Source organism: Mycteria americana, chromosome 12 (genome assembly GCF_035582795.1).
Source record: "Mycteria americana isolate JAX WOST 10 ecotype Jacksonville Zoo and Gardens chromosome 12, USCA_MyAme_1.0, whole genome shotgun sequence".
Lineage (NCBI taxonomy): Eukaryota > Metazoa > Chordata > Aves > Ciconiiformes > Ciconiidae > Mycteria > Mycteria americana.
In genome coordinates, this window is record NC_134376.1 from 867,542 (window position 1) to 891,649 (window position 24,108).

The following is a 24,108-nucleotide window of genomic DNA, read 5'->3' on the forward strand; positions in this document are numbered from 1 at the left end:
TCTGAGCGAAACCGCTGCTTCCCTGGCCAGGCGCTGCTGCACGGGATGCGCCGCTCTGCAGAACACAGCCCTCGCGCCGGGCATGGGGCGAATCCTGGCTCCACGGGGCAGCCCTGGGGTCCGGCTGGGCTCCGTGCCCCTGCAAAGCCGGGCTGTGGCTCGGCAGCGTCGTCCCGGTCCTGCCTGCCTTATGGACTCGCCCTACAAACTCGAATTGACTCAACTAAAATAAAATAAATAAAGAGCAGGACGCGAGGCAGAGAGCTTATTATTCTCCTGCAGCTGGTACTGATGTGTCCCCACAGCTAGCAAGGGAGAAAATTCCCTCCTGGGAGACACGTCCAGGGTCTGCGTGCGTTTGCAAAGTGCATGGTCCACGCTGCCGTTGCCATTCGGCGCACGTCCATCCCCGTGCGCGGCGGGGCACGGCAGCTCTGCTCTGCAGGGTGGGGAAGTCTGCGAGTGGGTTGATGCCCTGATCGGCAACACAAGAGGAAAAGTGCCCGGGAGTGATTGAGATTAATTACTCTGCTGCTAACCCCGTGAAGGATCCGACCTGCCAGCTGAAGTGGAAGCCCATGACCCATCTCTCGTTATCACACACACCGTTTCCCCTTGCTGCCACGCCACGCTCCGGGCAGCTGGGCTGCCAGCGCCCGGGCTCACGCCCCGGCTCCGTGGCCAAGGACGAGGGGTTTGAGGCCCCGTTCAGCCGGGCTGAGGGCGACCCATCTCCCCCGGCGCAGGGCAGGGCCCGGCCGAGCCCGCGGCACGCGGGCGCCCGCTCGCCCCTCGCTCGCGGGGTGCGGCCGTCCCAGCCGCTCGCTCCCCCGCAGCGGCGCAGCCCCGGCCGGCGGCGGGCGAGAAGCCGGTGCGCTCAGGCAGGGAGGGCTGCGGCCCCGCTCCGGGCGGCCTCGGTTGCTCGCTCGTCGCTCAGCGCTGGAGAGACGGAGCTGGGCGAGGCGGCAAGCGGAAGGCGCGGGGGCTGCGGGGGTTCGGGAGGTCCCACCGCAGACCTTGCCCCGGCACGGGAGCCCCGCTCCCCCGAGCGCTGCCTGCGGCACCCCCCGCGCAGGCAGCCCCGGGCCCTCGCTCAGCTTCTGCGGGGCTTGGGCTGTCGGGGCTCGGGGGCTCCCCGGGAGGGAGAGGGCAGAGGCACCTTTCCCACGGGCAAGGGCATCGCTGGGCTCGGGACAGAGGGGCTTGGGCCCGTACCCGCCTCTTTACGCAGCTCCTACCCTCTCCAACCTTCTCTGAGCTGGATTTGTGTATTTTAAATGTATTTCTTTCTTTAAGAAATAATGATCCAAGACCAGCAGATAATCTCTGTCCCGCCTCTGCCCACTGCAGTGCTGCCATGTGGTATTACTGTATTTAGTCACGGCGCTGTTATGAGAGCAATATAGTCATTAAGCTCTAATTTCTAAAACAAAGATAAAATTACGTGATTAAGATCTAATTAAAGTCTAACTACCAGCACCATGAATCACTTCAGCACGCAGTTTAATGGATGTCTTTTGAAGCCATCATGCATTTTGTTTCCTTCCGTGGCCGGTGATTTCCCTGCAGGGACTGGGTTTGCTCAGGCTGATGTTTGCTTTCGCTGTTCCTGCTTTGGCTGGGGACTACTAAAAATGTTTACATGTGAGCGAGGAGCTCGAAAATCCATTTCTAACCAGACAGAAAATTTCACTTGACAAGCTTGTTCAGATGTGCGTCTCTGCAGAAATGAGCGGAGCAGGGAGGGTTCCTCGCGCTGACGCCGGCCCCCGGCCCCAGTCCGGGAGCATCATTTCAGCAATGCCACGCGCTTCGGTGCAATTAGCACGAACCGCCGGCACGCGGGATGGCTCGGTGCCGAGGTGCCTTGTGGCCAGAGCTGCGCTAAGTGCCATTAAAACTCTCCCTGTTAGGAAAATAAAAGCAAACAAGAAAACCTCCCTCACAGCTCTCAGACTGTTGACACTAAGGGACAGCGCTATAATAATTTTGATGGAGAGTATTGTCGTTTTCCTTTTTCCCAGCAAAACATGGCCTGTCGATGTCCCAGAGCTGCCTCTGCCAGATCAACACAAGCATTTTAATGCCATCGCTCCTGTGGCCGCAGCCTGCCAAGGCAGAGACGCTGCCAAGAGCTGCCTCCCCTCGAACCAGCAGCCGCTGCGGCAGCCAGCAGCCCTGCGTCTGCCGGACGCGCCACGCGTCCCCGTCCCGGCTCGGCCACGGCACGCTGCCAGGCCGCGCGCAGGCACGGGCTCTGCCGGCAGCACAGGGCGATTGCCCCTCTGCATCGGGCACGCCAGCCCGGCCCCGATGAGCCCGTGCTAGAGACCCTGCCTGTTCCCGCCGCCCTCCGCGGGGCCGGGCGACGCGCTCCCCACGGCTCCGCGCGCTCTGCGCGCGCTCTGCTTCCATCCCAAAAGGCAGCACCTGCAAAATACTCCTTGTTTTTCGGAGCCAGCCCTGCATTTATGGAGCGCGGCAGGGGAGACGTCAGAGCCGCGTGGCTCCCGGCAGAGGCAGCGGTGCGGCCTGTCCCCGGTGACGGCAGGAGCTGAAAGCCCCTCCAGCTCCCACCAACGTCACTGCCAAGACCCGAGGAGCTGCCCGCACCCTGGGAAGCGGGTCTGACCCCAGACGCGGGCAGCCCCCGTCCGTCCCGGGGGTGCCAGGCTCCCACCCCAGCCCGCAGGCAGACGGCGATCCTGCTGCGAGCCAAGGCGGCTGTGGCACAGTCCTCTGCGCTGCCTTGACCCTGGAGGATTAGGAGCAAGAAGATCTTATCTTGACGTGAATCCAAGGAAGCCCGATGGGGAAGGCCCAGCAGAAGTGCCCGTCTGCATTATTAATGCAACGGCCACGCCGCTGCTCGCCACGGCTCGGCCACGGGAGCAGCCGGAGGGATCACCCCACCTGCGGCCTCGCAGCCCCGCAGGAGCGGCCAGAGGCACGGCAGAGGCACGGCAGAGGCACGGCAGAGGCACGCCAGCGCGGCTGCCAGGGCGGTTACTTCCCTCCGAGCAGCCAAGCACTGCGAAACCCATCCCCGGAGGCCCCTGCAGTGGTCGTCACCATCCAGGGCAAGCCGAGGCGGCGGCTGCCACCCTGCCCGCAGCGCTCCCGGCCCCGCGGCGGTGGGCAGCACGGCCCCCACAACACCAGCCGCTCAGTGGATTGAGTACACCCCCGGGAAAGTTCAAGACGAAGACAGCCCAGTATTTCCCCTGGGGAGAGCACCCAGTGAAATGGCTTCTTCCCTGTTGCCCACATGCGTGGGACGGACAGAAAAGGGTGTTGGAGGGAAACAAGACAAAGAAAACTTACAGCCCCATTTAGGTTTGGTTTGCTGCCTTTTTTTAGTAGAAGAATGCCTTGTTTTCGCTGCGATGACACATTAAGTGAACACGCGTCCTCCTGGGGATAGCTGCAGCTGCAACAGGTATCTAACAACCTGCTAAATGGGACAGAAGATTTCCGTCATTAATCACACACCGTGCAACGCGGTAGTTCTCAAAATTGCACCCCCATATAATTGTTAGTGGATACAAACAAGGAGCAGTAAGTCAGGGTAATGTTCCCCAGGTGACTCAGCCAGAGGAGATAAAGGAATTGAAATTCAGGAGTGCTCCCGGTTTACATGGTCAGAGGGATGAACTTCCTTAAAATGCTCGTTACAACACAGCAGGGCTCACAACCAGGTCATTCCTCTTAAGAACTGGGCAAACGCACCCGCCTGCCTTTGTGAAATACGAAATACCGGCAAGACAAGCCCGGGAGGGCAGGCGGGTGCACTGTGCCCACGGAGCGGCCGCAGGGGAGCTCGGTGCCAGCGGCTCCGGCCGGAGCAAAGGGGCCGCAATGAGCCTCTGGGTTCACTTGCCGGGGTGCTCGGTGCCCCCAGGAGGGTGCCTGGCCGGGCGCTTTACCAGCATCGAGCCCAGGCGCTCACGCGCATTTCCAGCCGCCACGGTCGCAGTGCGCACAGTTACTGTCACCCGGAGCAGAGCGGCTCACACCGTAACGGTGCTTATTTATAATGAGGAAACGCCAAGGAGCGAGCAGGGTGGCACAGCGTGCCCGTGCTTCCAGGAGCGATTAGCAGCTTTGGGTGCTCAGCTTGAAGCAGTTCCGAGGGGCCTAATTTTTGGAGAGCAGTCTCCAGAGAAACAGATTCAGGACGTGCAAGCGGAGCCCCGGGAACTGGAGTCGATGGGGCAGCGTCACTGAAGGTGTGGGGAGAGCGTGGGGACAGGACCACACCGCTACGGTTCCCAGGTGCTAGCAGGGTGCCCGAGATGCTGCGCAGAACGACAGCGTCTCTGATTGCCAACAAAGCAGATCCAAAACAGTGTGAGACACCACGCAGTCTCCCGCCATTTCCCCAGCCCGGCTCTGTCCCAGTCTGCGGTCACTCGGCCTTGCCAGAGCACCGCAGCCACAGCGGCCCCCGCGCAGCGGCTCATTCACCGGCATTAGTGAAACCAGCGGTTAGAGCAATGGGAGCTGGAAGCGGAGAAATAAGAGGGGACAGCTTGCCAATGCTCAGGGTGCACATTACCAAGCCTATGATTAAGACATTTCATGCCTCCAAAGAACAGGAGTGCGTGCACTGCCAGCCACGTCCCGGCAGCAGAAGTGCTGTCGCTGCTCCGGGTCGGCCAGGCTGCACCCGAAGCAGAGATCGCCCAGCACTCTAAAGAGACGATCTGCAGAACTGATGGAAAACGTGGGGCTGTATTTTACCGGCTGCACAGAGGACCTGCACTTCAGGCTCTGCAGAATGAGCCCACAGCGCAGCCCTGGGCAGGAGACGTTGGTGCCTCTTGGTGGAAATCTCATTGTTCCGCTCGCTGCCCTGGCTAACGCGTCTGCAAAGAGAACCGAGGCACCAGCCCCGTGCCAACAGTCACACCAGGCTCAGATGAGTCCCACTGCCGCTTCTCCTGTAGGCAGTGTGAGAGCGGGGCAGGTCCCGCCGTCCGCATGCTCCTCTCCAGCTGCGTCCACCAACACCCGCAGCGAACACCCGCGGCTTTGCAGAGGGCTCGGGAGGGGCGGGAGGTCCCCGGCCGGGAGGACACGCGGGGGCTCGCCTGGCGGCGGGTCCCCCCAGGATGCCGCTCGCGGGCGCAAACGAACCACCGAAGCCCCATCACCTGCACCCAGCCCCGCCAGCAGCCGGGCACCGCAGCCAGAGCGGTCCCTGTCCTAGAGGGAAATTAGACTGGATGAGGCGGTTTGTTCATGACAGATCCGTGTCGGCTGTTCCTCATCGCCTTGTTTACTCCTAGGTGCTCACAAGCGGTTTCCTTGTTTGTCAGCTCGGCTGCAGTTCCTGGAAACACCCTGCGACCGCCAGCAGAGCGGTCGGTCCCCCGTGCCGCAGCTCCTGCCCTCGCTGCTTGTTAGCGGCGGGCTCCTCTCGCCCTCGTCACCTGGAAGCGAGGGCTCAGACATGGCCATTAATGAGCTTCTAGCTGCCGCAGCTACTCGCTTAAATTAATTTGTGCCAGCCCGCTTGAAAACGTGCGGTTTAGCTGCATAGTCCAGTCTGGCCTTTTCCCATCTCCCTGGGCTCGTTGCAGGGCTGGTGTGTGAGTGCGTGCGCGTGCGAGCGGTGCTGCGCTGCGTGGCACCAGCATCGGCAGCGTTGGTTCCCCTGGTTGCGGGCGGCTGGTTTTGGGTGCTTACGGGAAGCACGGCGGGGGGTTCACATCTGGCTAAGCCAGGAGGAGACGGACTGGCACGGGACTGGTGAGGGGAAAGGAAGGGGAGAGAATCGGCACTGGAGGCGCGGGGCAGAGGATGCCGCAGGAAGCCGCAGGGCCGCACCGGCACCCGGCCCCCCTCCCTGCCGGCGCCGGCGGGACGTAGCTTCCCTGCGTGCCAGGATGGGGGCTGCCGAGGGCAAACTTCAAAAGGGGGAGAAAATGCTGTTTCTCCGAGTTAATATTCCCTTGCGGATCTTGTTCTCCTCATTATTCTGGTCGTTACTTAAGCAACAGCCGCTTGTCACTTGTGGTTCAGCAGCTGAGGGAAGGGCTGAGTGCAAGAGGCTAATTTATTTTCTTTTAGTGCTTCTCATCCATGGCAGCCCCTGGCTGCTCCTCACCACTGGTAACCAACTGGAGGCATTTCAGATATTTCTAATGTATGACAGCAACTGGGAAACAGAAATTACCCTCTCTGAAATAATTCCTGAGACAGATTTCTTTTGGCACTTTGCAATAGATACGCAGAGGAGACGCGGGCTGCATGTACTAGCTTGCCTTTCCTGAGCAATTTATTAGCCCCACCATCTGGTTAACACCGCGTCTCTTTCCCCCAGATAAACATACCTCATCGGCAGAAATGGCATCTGCAGACACACGGAGAAGCGGAGGAGACGGCAAGGGCCTCTCCCGCTCTGCCGTGCCGCACGGCGCAGCAGCCCGCTGGGATCTTTTGCTTTGCCGAGCCCGGCTCCAGGCTCGCTGGCGTTTGAACGGCGCCGGGGGAGCGTGGCAGCCCCGCACAGCCCTCGGGAAGGACCGGCAGGTCCCTCCGCACGCCGTCCTGCCCCCACCCCGGGCCTGCCTCCGGCCACCGGGCAGGGTGCCAGCCCCGCAGCAGGGCACCGGGTGAGGGGGGCGGTGGGGCTCGGGTCCTCTCCTGCCCCAGCTCGTCCTGCCCAGCCGGCTCCCTGGCTCCATCAGCGAGGAGCCGCCGGCACCATCCCACGTGCTGAGCCTCTGCCGAGATCCAGAGCGGGAGACAAACGATCTGCTCAGGATGCGCTGCCTGCGCTCCACCTGCTCAGCCCAAATGAAATTAAAATATTGACAGAAACAATTTCCAGGGGTAAATTGGAAAACTTAGCGGCGGTGCCGAAGCCATGCACCTCCTGCTGGGTGCTTGGCAGCCACCAGCCCGGCTGCCCGTCGTCTTCCTGGGGAGCGTGGGACAGGCAGCATCCTCCAGCCGCCGCGGCCAAGCCGCACTGGCGGGTGGCCAGGCCCAGGGTGGCGAGTCGCTCCGGCCATGATGCGCTGCCTGCACCATGGGAGCCCGTCACCCCAGACAGGGCAGCCCCAGCACTCGCTGCTGCTTTGTTGCACTTTAAGTCAGCCCGGGGAAACAGGAGTTGGGCCATCACTCACTGCACGCCCGAGCACCGCTCCAGGCTCCCTGCGCCGTCCTGTGCGGGCACCAGAGACCCGGGCCACCGCTGGCCCCAGCGTATTGGCCAGGTACTGCCCCAGGCCACCGCGCGGCCCCGAACGTGCCCTGGCCATCGCACCGCACGGCATGCACGTCCCCCCACCACGTTGCACCACGGCGGCAGCCGCGTCCCGGCAGAGAGCATCCCGCAGCAGCACGCAGCGGGAAGCTGGGGGGACCCATTGCCTACAGACATGAGAGCCCAGGGCGGTGCAAGGGAAGCGGGTGCATGGACGGGCAGCAAGGTGATCAGCCAGCAAGAGACAGAAAACCAGAAAGAAATTGGACTGGAACAGCCCCACAAGCGAGCCAGGGAGAGCATAAGGCCCACGGCGTGGTGGGGTGCTTACAGGACAGGGCAGGGCGACAGCGAGGGTCTGCCTTGCCAGCCAAGCTGCCGGAGCTGGGGGGATTGCCAAGAGCACCCCAAACGCAGGACTCCGAGCTCAGCCTTCCTCTCCTGCCGGCGGTGCAGCTCCTGGCAGAGGAGCCCCAGCAGCCGCGCGGTGCCCGTGGCAGCCTGCGCTGGGACAGGAGCTGCCCGGAGCGCACCAGCCGGCACCTCCAGCAAAGTCCCCGCTGCCGGTGAGCTGCTCCCTGCAGCCACTCAGCGTTTCATGACAGCTCTTGTGGGCCCTGGGTGGGCTCCGACCTGCCGGCGCTGATTTGAAACAACAGACCTGCAGGAGATCAAGCTGGCTGCAATAAAATTTTCATTACTGGTGTGTTTGAAAAGCTGTTGTACTATTTTAGAGAAGAAAGGCAATCAGTCATGGCTTACTAATGCACCCTAATGGGGCTCTTTGCACATGAAGGACACGTGGGGTCTGTAATGTTTACCGGGGGCTGAGCGTGCACGGGGCAGTGCAGCCCCGCCACGGCACAGCCGCAGCCCCGCCGCGGCACGGCCCTGCCGGCTCAGCCCTCCCGGCGAGAGCATCTGTGCCGGCCGGCCCCGGCCCCTCGGGATGCGGGGAGGGAGGCAGGGAGGGACGGCTGTCAGCAGTGCATGCGCTGCGTCCCCGCTGCTCTCCTGCCCTTGGCTGCTTCCTCTCCCCCACGTGCTTTAGTGCGGCGTGTCATTTGTACCTGTCTGCCAGTACGGCTGTGCAAGGGTTGGATTTTAAGAAAAAAGTGCTATTTAAAAAGCAGCAATGAAGGACTTGAGCAGGCCCTGCGTCCTCACAGGCAGGGAGCTAGCTGGCCCCTGGCACGCTTTCGGTGGTTACTGGCTGGGGAGCACCGTGCCTGCGCCACGCGCAGCTCCGGCAGCGTGGCAGCCGGTGAGGCGAACGGCCACGAGCGTGGGGCTGGGCAGTCCTCCAGCACCCAGCACGGTGGGCGGCAGACTGCAGGTCCCAAAACTGCCCGAAAACTCCCGGAGGAGGAACCGAGCCCGGAGAGCAGACGCTGTGAGTGGGGCGGGAGTCGGCTGCCCCCGGCCGCAGTGCATCCCGGGCAAGCCCGGCCACGGTGCCCGCCCGGCAGCACCGGTGACCGCTCGGAGCTCAGCAGCACTCGCAGCTTCCACGGAGAGAGGAGCCGACGCTGCAGCACAGGGGCTGCGGGCACGAGGCCCTGCCCAGGGCTCCGGGTGCTGGAGACAACAGCAACCAGGCAGAGCGCGGGCTCCAGCCCGGTGCTAAATCAGCCAGGGACCTCTCGCTTCACCGTGAAAGAGGCACTGAAGTGGTGAGGAGGGATGAGGCAAGAGCTGCGTAAATCCGTCTGTTGCTAGAGCTCTGATAAAAGGGAATGTGGTGGTTAATTAAATCCATTCATAATCAGATGGATTTGGGTCTTACTTTGGGCACAGTTTCCGCTGCTTTTGCTACACTTAGAATCATCTTCACGTAACCGTTTGCGAAAATAAAGCAAACTTGACATTTTGTGCAGACAAGCATTTTCCCCGGAGAGCCAGGGCGAAACTTCAGGGCAGGCAGCACACACGCACCCGGGCGATTTACTGCCCCAGAGCAGCGTGAATATTACTCACTTCTCTCCTCCGTTCACGCTGCTCCAGCACCGAGTGCCAGTGCCCTGCAGCACCGCGGCACCGCGGCACTGCAGCACCGCGGCACCGCACACCGGTGCTCCCGAGACCCTGGCCAGGACGGGGCCACCACCACCACCCCCCCCAGCTGCAAAACAGCGGCAGCAGCAATATTCCCTCATGCGTTCTTCAGTCTCATTTTCTAATCTACTTTCCACCAGCTTTTAACCAGGGCATGGCGGCGCCGAGTGAAACGCCATCCGGAGTCCGTTATTTCTGTGCCACTGCCTCCATCAACCAAACTCGTAACCTCATCACAGGATGAAATCAGGTTGGTTTGACAGGACCTACTTCTTTTCAACCATGTTGACAGGCATGAATTTATGTTCCCAGGGTCTAATTTTCCCATTAGTTGCATCTTGCATTAGTTTTTCCACCCGTTTGCCCAGGATTAATGTCAGGCTAATTGGACGTAGTTGTCCCAGCCGTCTCGCTCACTCACTCCCCTCTCTCTTGGTAGGATGCATTCTCCTCCCACCCAACACTATTCTCCTGCTCTTCAGGATCAAGAGGGAAGCTCCAAGGGGAGCTGCTTCTGGCTCCAGTTTAAATCCGTTTCTCCCCAAAAGCCCCTTGTGCAGGTCTCGGGGCCAGGATGCCGCAGGGCCCCGCGGTAGCACCCGGCACCGCGCTCGCTGCGCACCCAGCACCCACCGCGGCCGCTCAGCCACCCCAGCCCGGTTCACTGAGCGCGGCTCCGGACGTGTCCTTGCACGGTTCCCTTCATTCTCGCCACCTACCGCACACGTTCCAGGTTCTGGAGGCCTCATTTCCCAGTTTCTCTCTGCAACCACAAGAAACGATGATTCTTGTCTTTTATTGGCAACGGAAATCTCCTGATTCCATTCGAGTTAAAAAAGAGGGAGGTCGGGCTGCTGCCTGACTAACGCCAGCCCCGCAGCCCCGTCTCCCATGGGACGGCAAGGGTGGCTCAGGGCAGAGGCTGAGGCTGGAGGAGGCCAGGGAGGTGCAGGCTCTGCCCGGGCACTGCCGGCACTGCCGGGAACTCCGCAGCGCTCGGGACGGCTCTGAGAAGCTGCCCGCAGGCAGGCGGGGGGGGTCAGCGTCCACACCCGACGTGTCCCCGGCACGCGGCGGAGCAGGAGGTGACGCTGCCAGAGTGCGTCCAGCTGGCAGGACAGGGCAGGGGAGGAGGGGACGCGCAGGACCCCTGGCCACAGCTGATGGAGCATCCCCTGCAGAAATCCCCTGGGACCACGGGCCTCCGCGCAGGGCACGCAGCCGGCGCAGGGCACGCAGCCGGCGCGGGGCACGGCTGCTCTGCACGGGGCCACCCCGGACCCACCCGCGCGGGACGGCCACGAGGGCGGCAGCGTCCCCCGCGGCACGACCGGCAGGCACGGCACAGCCCAGCCTGCAGCCCCGGCACACCGCACCCCGGAGGTCCTGCAGAGCTGGTGCTTCGCTTGTGCCTTTTTTCCCCCTTAAAATCTTTCTCTTGAGCATTTAATAGGTAATTTGCATATTGCAGACTCATTTTTAAAAACAGCTTTAATGAAGGTGCTCCACCGCGTGTGTATCTGCCTGTGTCAGCCGTCCAGGCTCACACCATATAAATCACCACTACTTGTGGAAAAGCTAATTAAAGGTAATAATGAAAACCTCATTAGTCCTCATTTACATAAGATACACAGAGAAATTTCCTAACCTTTAATCCTGGCCATCACAATCCATTTAGATATCTCCTGTATCCTTAATTCAAAGGCGCAGCCCCATCCCCTCTGTGCACGCCGCCCTCGGAGCTCTGCTCTCGGCCAGCGCGAGCCCACGAGGAGATGGGCCCGACTGCTTCAAGCGCGGCTGAAACAGGCCGGGGCCAGCCCACGCCGACCTGCGTGCCGGGGTGAGCGTGTCTTGCACCACGGGCGAGCACGAGCACGTCCCGCACCCCGGGCAGGACACGTCCGCATCGCCACGTCAGCACGTCCTGCCTGCCCTGCGCTGCGCTGCGGGAGGGCACGTCCGCAGTTCCCGGGGCCTGGCCCTGCCCCGGCACTCCCTCGCCCCGAGAAGTGCCCGTCAGCCCGTGCTCGTGCCGGTGCTGCCCGCTGGCACCGTGCACCGGCACCCCAGCCCCTGCCACCCCCGCCTGGCACGGGGCTCTGCCCCCCGGCCCCCGACCCGACGGCAAGCGGTGCTCACGCGCAGCGGCAGGAGCAGCGACGCTGGAGGGAGGAAACAAAAAAAAAATTAAGCCCTGGGGAAAACAAAGTTCCAATCTCTGCACGGTTCAGCACCAGCCTCGCCATCAGGGTGAGGATCACCTTAATAACACACGTTCCTGGCAGCACCGGGGCCCGGCACAGCGGCTGGTGAAGGTGACGGTCACACCGCAAAGGTCCCCATGAGCTGCCACGTGCCACGACAGCTTCCACCCCCTCCCCGGCAGAGCCCCGGCCTCCCGCACGCCTGGTACAGAAACGCAGCTCAATTAGGACCTGTCGTGCCATAAAAATATTGGAGCATTAAATGTACTAGATAAAAGTCCTTCTGCTATTAAAGCAGATCACGTCCTGGAAATCTAAGCAGTAAGACGTGCAATTTCACCCTGCGATAGGACTGGATTAAGTTCTTCCCACAGAAGCCTCTTATTGTACAAAAAAGACCATTAGCAACCTATGAAATCAATAGAAAACACAGCCCTGGTGCTGTAAAACACCAGAATTAGCCGCAGCGCCGGCAATAGCACCAATTAGGCTGGGGCCTCTTTCGTAAACTCTCGCAGGAAAGAGCTCTGCTGAAATCGGAGGAGTTGTTGCAGTCCCGCTGCCGCGGCTGGCGGCTGGCCGGCCGGAACGAGCCGTGAGCCCGGAGCCGTTCCCGGCAGGGTGCGCAGCCGCCCGGCACGCGGGGCAGCAGCGCGGGCAGCGGGAGCTGCCGGGCAGGCGTCGGGGTGACGGGGCAAGCGGCAGGAGCTGGCGGGTGGAAGCCTACAAGACTAAGAAGCCCTTCTCATCCTTCTCCCGACAGTCTTTGGGGCTGTTCAGCTTTTTTTGCTGCGAATTGGGCTGGGAGCTTTTACCCTCGGCCCCTCAGACGCCCACCTGCAGACAGCCACCGCCGCTCCGAAGCCCTCTGCTCCGGGAGCCAGCTGATTTCTCCGGGGCCGTTGCAGCAGGACCCAACAGCGTTGGCCAGCGGCAGCGGCAGCTGCACCGACGCCGTCAGGTTCTCGCCAGTGCCCTACCTGCCCTGCCGGGTGCTGGCGTAAGCGCGGGGAGCCACGCCGAGTCCCTGCTGTTCGCAATTACCTTCCAAAGATACTGGGTTTCTTTTTCAGTGGCTCAGTCTTGGGCAAAGTTGGGTGAAATGCATCAAAGCAACATAGGATGTTGCAAACCTCATGAAAATATATTTGCAAAATGGGATTTTCCTCAATTTCTGCAAAGTGGGCTCATTTGCTGTAATTCCCTAAGTCAGCGAGCACGGAAACCGGTGTGGCGGGGACAGACCTTATTCTGGTGAGCAGCTCCCACCTTCCCTCTCATCCCTGCAGCTCTGCAAATCCCGCTTGGCTCCCGAGCCCGAGCCCGTGTGCCCGGGGAGCTGCCCTGGGGAAGCCGCCCGGGAGCAGGCTGCGGCCGTCCTTCAGCCGCGGCCACGGCAGCGCTGCCGGGCAGAGCCATGCTGCAGGCGGCTGCGGCCCAGGGCGGGCGCTGGGGTCCGGGGGGACGAGAGGATGCCCCGAGAGAGGACTTCACCCCAGCTGAGCCCCACAGCACCAGGGCGGCGGGGGGATCTCGGCTGGGCTCGGGGCTGAGAGGGTCTCACAGCGGGGAGGGGAGCGGGAGCGGGAGCGGGAGCATTGCCTCGGCTCAGAGCTGTCCCCAGCTGCGAGCATGGGGGGGACGCACCGGCCCCCGGTCGAGCTGCGCATCCTCCAGGGCTGCCCGAGGACTCACAGGTCCCCTGGCGAACGCGGTCCCACCGGTGCTGACGGGCACAGCAGCATCGGCTTGCAGGAGACCCGGGGTGCGCTCGGGAACGTGGCCCCCTCTCAGCCACGGCCTCTGCCGGCCGGACGCCCCGGCCACCCCTGGCAGCCGGTGGAGGGAGGACTGGGCCACCAGAGCCGGTCCCATCGCTCCCGGCACAAAGCGCAGCCAAACCCCTGAGCGGCGGCAGAGACGACCGGACCGTCACATCAGATGAGCTCCTCTGGTCCTCAGACTGACATCTAAGATTATTTGTAATTAGGATTAAAAGACGAAGTAAGAGAAGAAAGAGAATTGAAAATGGGCTTTCCGTAATTAAGAGCGCTGCTTTCGCTGCCGTCGTGGGGCCGGCCGGGGCTGGGGCCGGTCCCCTGGCAGTGCCCACGCGCGGCTCCATCGGCGTAACGGGGGCCGGCAGGAGGAGGAGACCCCTCGCCGACTGTGCTCGGAGCCTCCAGCTCTGGTGACAAGTATTTAAATATTAAACGCTCCCTTAAAGCAAATGAGAGGCTCAAAGCTGAATCATCGCAGACAGTAATATGCTGCGGGGGAGAGAACCAGAGGACAATCGCGTGAGCAGCCCTTCGCAGGAGACGCGTCTCGGAGCAGCTGGCGCGGAGACTCCCGCTCTCGAGAAGGCACAAACCCACCGGGCTCTGCCAGCGTGTTTGCACGGCAGTAATTTAATAGAAACCAATCATGCAAAACAGACACAGTATGAGTTTGGGGATTCATTTCCATATATTACACTGTTCTGTATTGTATTCCCAGCCCCAGCCTGAACGGCAGCGGCAGCCGGAGAAAGTGCCAGGCTGGCAGAAAGAGCTGGTGCCCGAGGCGGCCCCAGCCCCAGCAAGCGGCGAGACATTCCCGCTCTCCGGCCTGGGGGGCCGCGAGTTCCCCAGAAAGGGTCGTCACCCGCTGGGGCTGCCCAGACTCATCATTCCCCTGCGCCGGGCGGGCCGGGGGCAGCGGTGCTGGGGGGAAGGGGCCAGCAGCACCCGCTCCCGGCCCGAGCCGGCATCTCCCCCCGCCCGGCCCCACCGGTGCTGGTGCTCACGGTGTCCTGCCAGGCAGAGCTGCCCCTGGGGTCCCTGCCGGCGTGAGGGAAGGCTTTCACGGCAGGTCCCGAACGCCTCCCGCCAGCTCGGGAGACGGCCTTGGAGAGGGACGAAGATTTCAGGCCGAGGCTAATTGAAGGCTGAGAAACACTCCTTGTGATTCACCGCTGGCATGGAAGAAACAACAGCCCTGCGAGCCGTGCCGCCTTCCAACGGGGTCACACATCGCACCGGGACTGTGGCAGCCCCCACACAGAGAGGGGCCTGTCCTGCAGCAAGGAAAATCCTCCTGCGGCCACCTTGCATCCCCAGCCCGTTACCGGCTGCGCTGGGACCAGTGCGCACTGGCTTCGCACCGACCTCTTTGCATTTACCCCCCCTCGCTTTCCACGGCCCACAGCCTCCCCTGGTCCTCTCTTCCTGCAGCAGCTCTTGGGCAACAGCCGTTGCCCCCAGGGCCAGCGTTTCTGGGTGAAGGCTGATGGAAAGGCTCTTCAGCCGTGGCCGCGCTGGAAGCCCTCGGTGCCAAGCAGCCCGGCAAGGGCCCAGGCGGCCGGGAGAGCTGGGTCTCGCTGGTGCAGAGGGATGAGAGCAGGGCACGGCTGCGCAGGACAGCCTGCGCCAGCGCAGCGCCGTGCCGAGCTGCGCAGACTGTCCCGTTGGCTTGCTGCCAGCACCCATCACCACGGCGTCGGGCCCGGGCAGCAGCGCTTTGCCAACCTCGGCCCCGCGGTGCCTGCGCCGTGGGTGCCGGCGCGGGCGCATCGTGCGCCCCAACAGCTGCCGCCGCTCAGAAGACGCCGCTGCCCCGCACAGCCGCCCTGCAGCAGCAGCGGGGAGAGGTCTCCTCACCCGCGGGCAGCAGGCAGGACCTCGCGCAACTCCTCCTCCCCGGCCGCACCTCCGCTCGGCAGCCCTGTGCCATCCCCAGTAACTGCTGTGCACGTACCCCACCAGCGCAGTCAAAGGGCTCGGCTGGAAGGCGGCGGTCCGACATGAAAAGCAACCTGGGGAGTTTGATGTAATATTTATACAGCGCCTCGTCTCGGTGTTTGATGCGGCGGCGCAGCGGGCTGGCCCCCGATGCGCGGGCGGGGATAACCCTCGACCCGTCCCCGTCCCCAAAGTGCTGCCGGGTCCTCCCCCTGCCCCTGCCCCTGCCCCTGCCCCTGCCCCTGCCCCTGCCCCTGCCCCTGCGGGGTCTAAACGCCAGACCGAGCAGCAGCTCATGCTCCGCAGCTCCCCGGGGACCCGCAGCCGCGGCAGGGACTGGCTGCGCCGCTCGGGCAGCCCCCCCGGGAGTGCCTCTGCTTTATGGAAACATGATTCAAAAATACTGTCACTTGAGGGAAAAGGGGAATGTATCTGGAAGGAACTTTATGGGAGGAATTTCTAGCAGGTTTAACATTTACCCAGTTTCCTATCTTCTTTAGGCCTTTTGGGAGAGCTTAATTTCCTGTGAAATTCAGGTTGCAAATGAGTTTGGCTGCTCAGCCAGCTAGGAAAGGGGCTCAAATAAGCGAACTCCCTCCAACCGCCCAAGAGCCCTGGCCTGCAGGAACACCACGTAATGGGATGTGAGCACTGGAGCCCTGACGGCCTAATAAATGCCAGGTTAATTTTGATTATAATATTTAAAACCTCGCAGAGTACATGAGAATCTGTCCGACACCAGCACAGAAAGGAAAACATTTCCCTCGCCGCTCCGGACGGGATGTCTTTGCTTTGCTGAAGGTTCCCCTAATTTAATTGTCCTTCCTTCAGAAACTTCTTATCACCATTTCCCAGGAGGTACAGTTCTTTGGAGGATGTTTTTAGGGGCTCTGTTTCCAGTGGTTCGAATTTAATTGCAACTCACTGTCACTTGAATGCAGGACGGGGAGCTGCACGGCCAGCCAGCACCGCGGGCACCCAGGCGGGTGGGAAACGGCTCCTCTGGAGCGGCGGGGCTGGATTGCAGCCCCGGCTCCTGCTGCCCACGGGGAATGCACCTGGGGGGCGGCAGCCACAGCTGTGCCCTCGGCCACCCCCGAGCCCCGCCGCGGGGACGTCTCCGGGGAGGGAGCTGGGGGCTCCGGGCGCTGCCCTCACCGCGGTCATCGGCGTCTGTCCGCCTTCAGAGAGGCGAGGGGAAGGGACGAGGGCCCTGCCAACCCCATCCCGGCCGTGCCGGTGATCGCCCTCGCTAACGGCTCGGAGACGCCACCCTCCCGCAGCCGCTCGCCCGCCCGGGGGGATGTAGGTCCCTGCTCCAGAGCGGGTCGGTGCTGCGCTTTGCGTCTCTGACGCGGGAAATGTAGCACAACATCACAACCGAGCTGATGGCCAGCGGCTCCTGCAGCTCCAGCGCGGCTGTTCACGGCGGAACTGAGCCCACCGAGCAAGCTCCAAGTTCACAAGCCCACCGAGCAGACCTCCAGCAGCGCGACGGCGAGACGCTTCAGGTACAACTGCACACGAACGTGCAGCACGTGGGTGCCCCCGAAGCCGTCGCTGCTCTGCGATGACACACCGCGCACCCCGAAGCTGGATGTGCCAGGGATGGTGGGTGCCCATAGCCGGCGCCCAGCCCCTCGGGCCAGCAATGAGCCGCGGGCTCAGGGCTCCTGCCAGTGGCAAGGCGGCCAGGCTGCTGCTCGCCCACCTGCCCAGCACCGCTCCGCACCCACCTCCTGCCGCAGCGCAGGCGGTGCCCGGCGTCCTGGCACGCCGGCTGCGGTGAGGCTGCCAGGGCAGCCGCCTTGAAGGGGAATTTCTAATGACCCCTGCCAAGGGTAATTCATGGCCCCGCAACAAACAGATGCAAATGCACGAGCGAGAAGGAAAAGTCCCTTGGATTTTTAAAACATTCAGTAACAGCAAGTGAGGGTGATACATTATTTAAAGGCTTTTCTAAGGAAAGAAAATAATTTCAGCTTAGTTAGCTTTTTAGGACAGTGTAGGTAGAGAGCGGGGACAGCGGAGCCGTGAGCAGCAGCCCGGGTGGTGGAGCGGGGAGATGCACGCAGCCCACGGCCGGCGGGCACACGGCACCCGGCTGCTCGGCCATGCCGGCACAAGGCACCGCAGGGCTGCGGCGTCCCTGAACCCCGAGACGGCTTCTCCTGAAGTCCCGTCCCCCTGAAGGCAGCGCGAGGCGGCTGCGCCAGGCCGCCGGGTGAAGCGGGGTCCCGTCCGGCACAGGCGCTGGTGGCTTCAGGCGGAGCAAGCAGAGGACGAGGGGACAGCACCCAGCACGCGGCATCCCCGGGGCCGCCCCCGTGCGAGGGTGCCGGGAGCACGCCGACTGGCGCTGTGAGAGACCGGCGGCGATGGACGAGAGCAAGGCGTAATGGGCACTGCAGTGCAGGAGCACGCTGATGAATTAGGTGTCACCGGGTTTAATCCAGAGTCATTAGCCATGCTGAACACTCGCACATCATTTGTTAACCTAATGGATTGCTGGAGGTCATTCGGTAATAAGAAAGGGAGAGAAGGGTTATTAGTTTTTATCAGACATTAATTGGCCAAAATCGATTACTTATTTGGCATTTGCAGTGTATTAGGGGTGCTTCCCCCCAGAAGCACCCCGGCCGGCAGGGCAGAGGGTGGCAGCGGCTCCGCAGCAGGCACCACGGCCTCGCCCGGGCACGGGCCGGCAACCCCGGCTGCAGCGCGGCTCCATCCCGGGGCGGACGCTCGGGGCAGATGCCATCACGAGTGGCTCCCATCCAATGGGACAACGGGACAATCCCATCGCCTTGTCCTGGGCTGCAGGACCGGGGAGCGGCGGGGGCCACCCCGTACCCGCGCAGCCGCCCCACGCGCCCGCGTGCCCCGTGCCCAACACACGTCCTGCACCCGGGGCCGCCTCTCGCCCCAGCCCCGGGCAGCGCCGCAGGCAGCAGTCCTGCAGCTCCCCACGTCCGCCGGCGACGCTCGATGTGGCAGGGAGCGGCAGAAATGATCTGGGAACCGCTCGGGTGATACCACATTTATCTAACAAGCTTCCAAATGAAAACTAGCATTTGGACTTATTGCATTCTGGCTCAAAATTTGATTACATTTTTCTACAGCTGTAAATCTGCCTTCCTTTCTGCAACATTATTATTAAAGCCAGTATTGAATTGGTGGTGTGATACGTAAAATTTCAATCCTGGCTTTGACATTCCAGGAAGTTAAAAACCAATTACAGTGTGTGCTTTGCCTCGGGACAGAATGAATCATTGAACACAGCCACTTCACCAAGAGAAATTAAAGGTTGAAGCAGCAACATGGGGAAGGTATTAAGTTAAAAATCAAAGGTCAATTAAAGTAAAACTGAGTCTATTTTATTTTTAATATTTTGCTTACATTTTCATTCCTTTCTGATGAACAAGGAGGCAAAATACACCTGCACTTTTATTTATTTGCCGGGTAATAAATCCGGGCTGAAGTTGGTTTCAGGAGCTAAGAGGAAGCATTCAGGTGATAAAACTCCCAACCCATAACCAGCATTAATCTCGCCATAACGAAGCCGGCATAGCAATGAGGCAGCACGCACGCCCTCCCCACGCCAACGGCAGCCGCCACGCGGCAGCGAGGGTCCCCCCTCGCCTCCGCCTGCGACCACCGAGCCACTGCGGGCACCCGCACAGCACAGCGAGGGGCACAGGCGGGAGGTGCCCAGCGCCCGGGGGACAGGTCCCGCTGCCACCGTCGCCCCGAGCCCACGAGGCCCCGCTTGGCCCCAGAGCTTGGCCGTGCCACGCCGGGACGGACAGCACGGACTGCAAAACGCGGGAAAGAGGGTCGAAGTCAGCACTGAGGCGTGCAAAGAGCTACGCGTCCCGCAGCCGGCACCTCCCGCGGCACCGCTGAGCCCAGCGGGACGCCAAGGGAGGTGGGCGCAGCACGTCCTGGCAAAACCAGGCAGCGCGGCTCCTTCTGCTACCGTGACTTTGCAGGGGGAGCGGGGGACGTCCCGCGCTGCGGGTCCTCTGCAGAAGGGGCCGGGCGCAGCGTCGCGCCACGCGTCGCGCCACGCAGCGTCACACCATGACAGCGTCACGCTGCGCACTCGCAGTTCCGCTCTTGGCTCCAAGGGGCACCCAGGGTGAGCCCCAAGCCCCGAAGCCGCAGCCCGCTCTTTTCCAAGTGGGGGGCAGCTCTCCGTCCCCACGCGTACCGAACCGGGGAGACCCCCGCGCCCCCCAGGCAAGGGCGGAGCGAGGCCTTTGCCAGCGGCTGATCCGCCGGCCGCGGGGCGGGCTGGCACCAGCCCCGGCTGTGGCCTTGCCAGCCCAGGGCAGAGCCAGCGCTGCCGGGGCACCGGAGCTGCAGGCAGCGCGGGCCAGGGACACCTCCCAGCGGCAACGAGACATGCGTGTGCACACACACGCAGACACAGACACACAGACACAGACACACAGACACACACACAGACACACACAGACACACACAGACACACACACCCCCAGCACGCTGCACCGAGAGCACGACGGGGGCAGCCCCTCCGCCGCCCCCCAAGCAGCCCCTCCGCACCTCAGCCCCGGCCCCCCGGCAGCGCGGTGCGTCCAGCCCCACCGTATGAAATGCTTCCTAAATAAAGCAAGCAGCCTCCTCCCGCGCTCCTTGGGGCAGAGAGCCCTGAGAGGGGATACCACAGCCCGTGAACTCATCCAGCGGCGGAGCAAACCAGCACCCCCCGCCGCTCCCAGCCAGGCACGGAATGAGCTCCGGTTCCATGGGCTGAAGCCTCCAAAGGCAGCGCAGGGGCAGGATCGGTGCCGGCACGGCACGGGACCCCACCACGGCAGATATTTACCGACGCCATTAGAGCAGCGAGCGGGGAGGCCGGTTATCTCCTGAGCTGTGGCAGAAGCTGTTGACCCCTCCCGTAAAACAAAAGATAAGTTGTACTTTCCGTTTTCTGCAGCAGTATGTCATTCGCAGACGCCTTTTACGCGTGGACTTTAATAGATAATCCATACCCTTGAAGTGGAGTATATCATCTGCTAGTTACCAATGATAAATCATTTGCAAAATATTAAAATGCTTAAAGACTGTCATATGGGCTTCACGAATTGCTTTGCAACACGCACGCTTCTGCCTATTAAAGGAGAAAATGTATTCATTGCAGACCCAGGCAGAGCTATCAAACTCTGCTTTATTTACAGTCTGGAGTACAAAGCTATCGGGGAGGCGCAGCGGTGGAGGGAGAACCACCTCCCGGCCCCGCCGTTACCGCCTTTCCAGATAATCTGACACCAGCTATGGAAACTCATTAAGGTCGTTAGGAAACGCGCCAGTTCTCCAGGGAGCCGGCTTCTTTTAGATTAAAAAAGGGAGCGAGAGCGCGTGTGAGCGCCGCTAACTGTGCGGTTTATTCACATCTACACAAGTGTGCTAAGCGCAGGGAAAGAGTAATCTAATATATTCTCAGACAATTTAAACTCATTTCAATAAAAAAAGAATTAGACGGAAGCAAATGGCAGGGAGAGCAGATGTTACGGTGCCGGTGACACCCAGGAGAACAAGACGACAGTGCCGCGTTACACGAGACGGCGCTTTCAGCCCTGGGCGCGGGCTGGGAGGGAAGGCGCGGGAGGGCTGGGACTAACGGGATGCCCAGGCGGCCACGCGGCCGCGGAGCAGGAGCTGGGCTGCCACCGTGCCGCCTGCTCCCAGGAGAGCGCGGCCACAACGGCTCCCAGGGACCCCGCGCCCCTGCCGCGGGACGACGACCCGGGGGGCCGGGAATCCACAACCAGCCTCGACCTGCAAAGCCACCAGCGTTCAGCGACAGGAGAGCGGCGAAGGGGCCGGGGGAGCTGGAGCGAGGACGAGCGAAAGGGCTTGGAGGCTTCCCAGCGTCAAAGCCCTCCGCTGACAGCAGCACCCCTGTCCCCTGCCATCCCCATCCCCGTCCCCGCCCGCTGGCCACCAGCTCCTTCTCATCCACAGCAGCGAGACCAAGCTGCGGGCAGGGGCGTGCAGCCACAGGCACGTAAGGGACGCAGGCCCTGTGGCATTTGGGGCCGGGACACCCCAGCCGGACCCTCGGCCACCAAGGAAAGGGGCACGGGAGATGCCCGCGTTTCCCCCCACCAGGGGCTCCTGCAAACGCTCCAGCTTGTTTGGTAAATAACAATGTCATTATAAATATTCCATAAGCCCAGGAACTGCAGTGCATTAAAAAATGATAAGGTCCCTGCTTCCCAAGCAGCCGCTCCCCTGCACCGGGGCCTGGAAGAGGCGTTTAAAATCGGATGTCAGCTAGGGCCAGCAGAGGAATTTGTCGTGGGGCTGATGAATAGTTTGAGAAATATTCAATACCTTCAGGAAGGATCAATTTATCACAGTTTGGCTCAGACCGAGTGGAAACATACAGCCATCCACGCGGCATTCGTTTATTAAGAAATTCAGGTCATTATGTTAGACATGTGGTTTCTTATTATTTTTTCACTGGATGAAACTAATGTGGAAAAAGGGCCGTGCGGTGCCTTGATAAATTGCTCCAGCAGCCAACGATGCGCTGGTTTCCCCAATTCCAACATCTCCAGAAAAGAGGCGGCAGGGCTAGCACCAGCACAGCGAGCGCTCCCGGCCGGGAGGGACGGGAAGGGGCCAGCGCGCGAGCAAGCCCCGGTAGCTACGCGCCAGCGCTTGCTTTGTGGCAGCGGCCAGCCGCTGCTCCCCACGTCTGCGGCCGTCGCCCCACGCCACGGGGCAGACCCGGGGTGCTGCTCATCCCAGGGGAGGGGGCGGGGCGGGGGGAGCCCTGCAGGGCGCTCGAGCTCTCCCATCTGCGGGGCGATTCAGCACCACCCGCTCCCAGCTGCCAGCCCCCCTCCGTCAGAAGAGCCACGACCAGGGCATTACGGCCTTCGCAAAGCCTCCGCGTGGTTTGCGGGCGCAAAAACGGGGGAGACGGAGCCGCCACCTCCGCAGCCACCGAGGCACAGCGAGCGCCCAAGGACCGCGGGCCGGCACGCCGAGGAGCGCGTCGCTCATCAGCAGAACACCCTGCTCGGGCGCTAATGGGAGGGCACCACGGCTCCCAGATGTTGTCACTCTCTTCTCCGCCTACGACACAAACCTGCACCTAAGCTTCCCCCGGCAGACGGACGGAGCGATTTCCTCAGCGACCCAAGCCTACGGCCCTGCGCCTGCCCCCATCACCCGTCAGAGAGATGCTGTGAGCGTCCACCAGCCAGGCGAGGTTTCAGGAGCGCTCTCAGGACTTCCTCTTGGCCTCAAAGCTTTCAATTAGATACATATGTAGGTATGAAATATTACGACAATTGAAAGCCCGTTAAGTGTTACAGTAAAAATCCCTATGTGCAAAACGACCGGGGCATCAGCACAGCCTTAACTGCTAAATCCATTTGGTAATCAGGTTAGGCTGCCAGCGAGAGGCTGGTGTCAGCGGTTTTTATTAAAAGCCGGGGTTTTGCTGTAAGAGGTACTAGTTTTATGTTACCATAAATTGTCAACAGTTGGTCAGATCCCCACAGAGAAAGGATCGATACCCAGCAGAGGGGAAAAAGTGCTGAGAAAGGAAAAGCGATACTCTAATTAGAACAAAATTTAAGAGTCCAGGGGTATGGATGACAGTGCCTAATATGTTATAATTTATTGACGGCCTCCAAAGATTGGGTTTTGTTCTGGCTCTCAGAGGCAGCCGGGTGTTAATAAATATCCCAACAGACAGCAGCTGCCTGCAGGCGGCGAGCGGGCAGCTCCTCGCACATCGATCCTCCGCGCCCTCAGCCCCCGCGATGGGCACAGCCAGGGGCCGGCACAGCCAGCGGCCGCCGCCACCGCCGGGTCGGGTCCTCCGGCCGAACAAGCCGTTTCTTGGCTCCTCTGGTTTGCACGCTGCCGGGGGGCCGCCGGTGCCCCCGAGCCGGCGGCGGGCAAGCTGCAGCCCTGCGGGACGGATGCCTCGCCGGCCCCCAGACCACGCTCCCGGGGCACGGGGACGAGGTGGAAAGCCTGGCCCCCCCGGCCAGCGCTCCCCGCGGTGTCAGAAATCTGCGCCTCGTTTCGCAGTAATCTAATCCTGGCTTAGCGCAGCGGTAATCCCGGCCGAGGACCTGGACATCTGCGAGCCCCAGCTCCGCGCCCAGACGCAGCCTCCCCTGCTGACCCAGATTTAATAACCGCTCGAGTCCTAACCTGCCCTCGCTTCATTTCACAGCGCACGAAGCGCCTGCCATCGGACCCTCATAAACAAGGAGGCAATAAAATTTAATCACTCGAAGATCAAAGTTCTCAAGTGTCTTCCAATCGTCCTCTCGCCCCCCTCCCAGCTAGGTTAAGGGAACTGCAGCGGGCTCTCTATTTAATAAGTGGCCGTAAAAACCCGGCTGGATTGGAAAAATATTGGCAAATATAATAAACAAAAATGTATTAACTTTAATTCTGTGAAGCCTTTGGCTATATTAATATCTCTTTAATGTAATCACCTATAAATAAGTGATGACCCTATGATTTAATATGACATCTGTCATCCCCATTTCCATACAAGACATGAAGTAATTACTCTCTCTGGTATGCAATAAAAGGATGGGAAGCGTATGCTGTGACCGCCCAGCGTAGCCACCAGCTCCTTCACCCAACGCCCGTGGGCAGCCCCAGGAGGCCCGGCTCCGGCTCACCGTTCCCAGCGGGATGGACAGAAACGTGGACAAAAGCTGCACGCGCGGTCCCACGGTGCCCCCGCGTCCCCCCAGGTCCCAGAGACGGGCTGGGCCACGGGGTAACGCAGCACGGCTAACTTCAGTATTTCTGTCATTGCAGCTGGGCGATGGGAGATCAGCAACAGCTGGTGACACATCTGCGATTTGGGGACCAAGGGGGGGACGCACGAGTG

At 61.6% G+C, this 24,108-nt stretch overlaps 1 protein-coding gene across 3 annotated transcripts in view; it reads right to left on the reverse strand.

Moving 5' to 3' along the window:
* Positions 1-8,145: 8,145 nt before the first annotated feature.
* The window catches only part of USP31 (ubiquitin specific peptidase 31), a 58,803-nt gene continuing 42,840 nt past the window's right edge, over positions 8,146-24,108 (reverse strand). For all 3 annotated transcript variants that reach the window (XR_012777541.1, XR_012777540.1, XR_012777539.1), the window contains one exon: positions 8,146-8,162. The gene's annotated coding sequence lies outside the window, so the exon portion shown is untranslated. The remainder of the gene's footprint in view (positions 8,163-24,108) is intronic.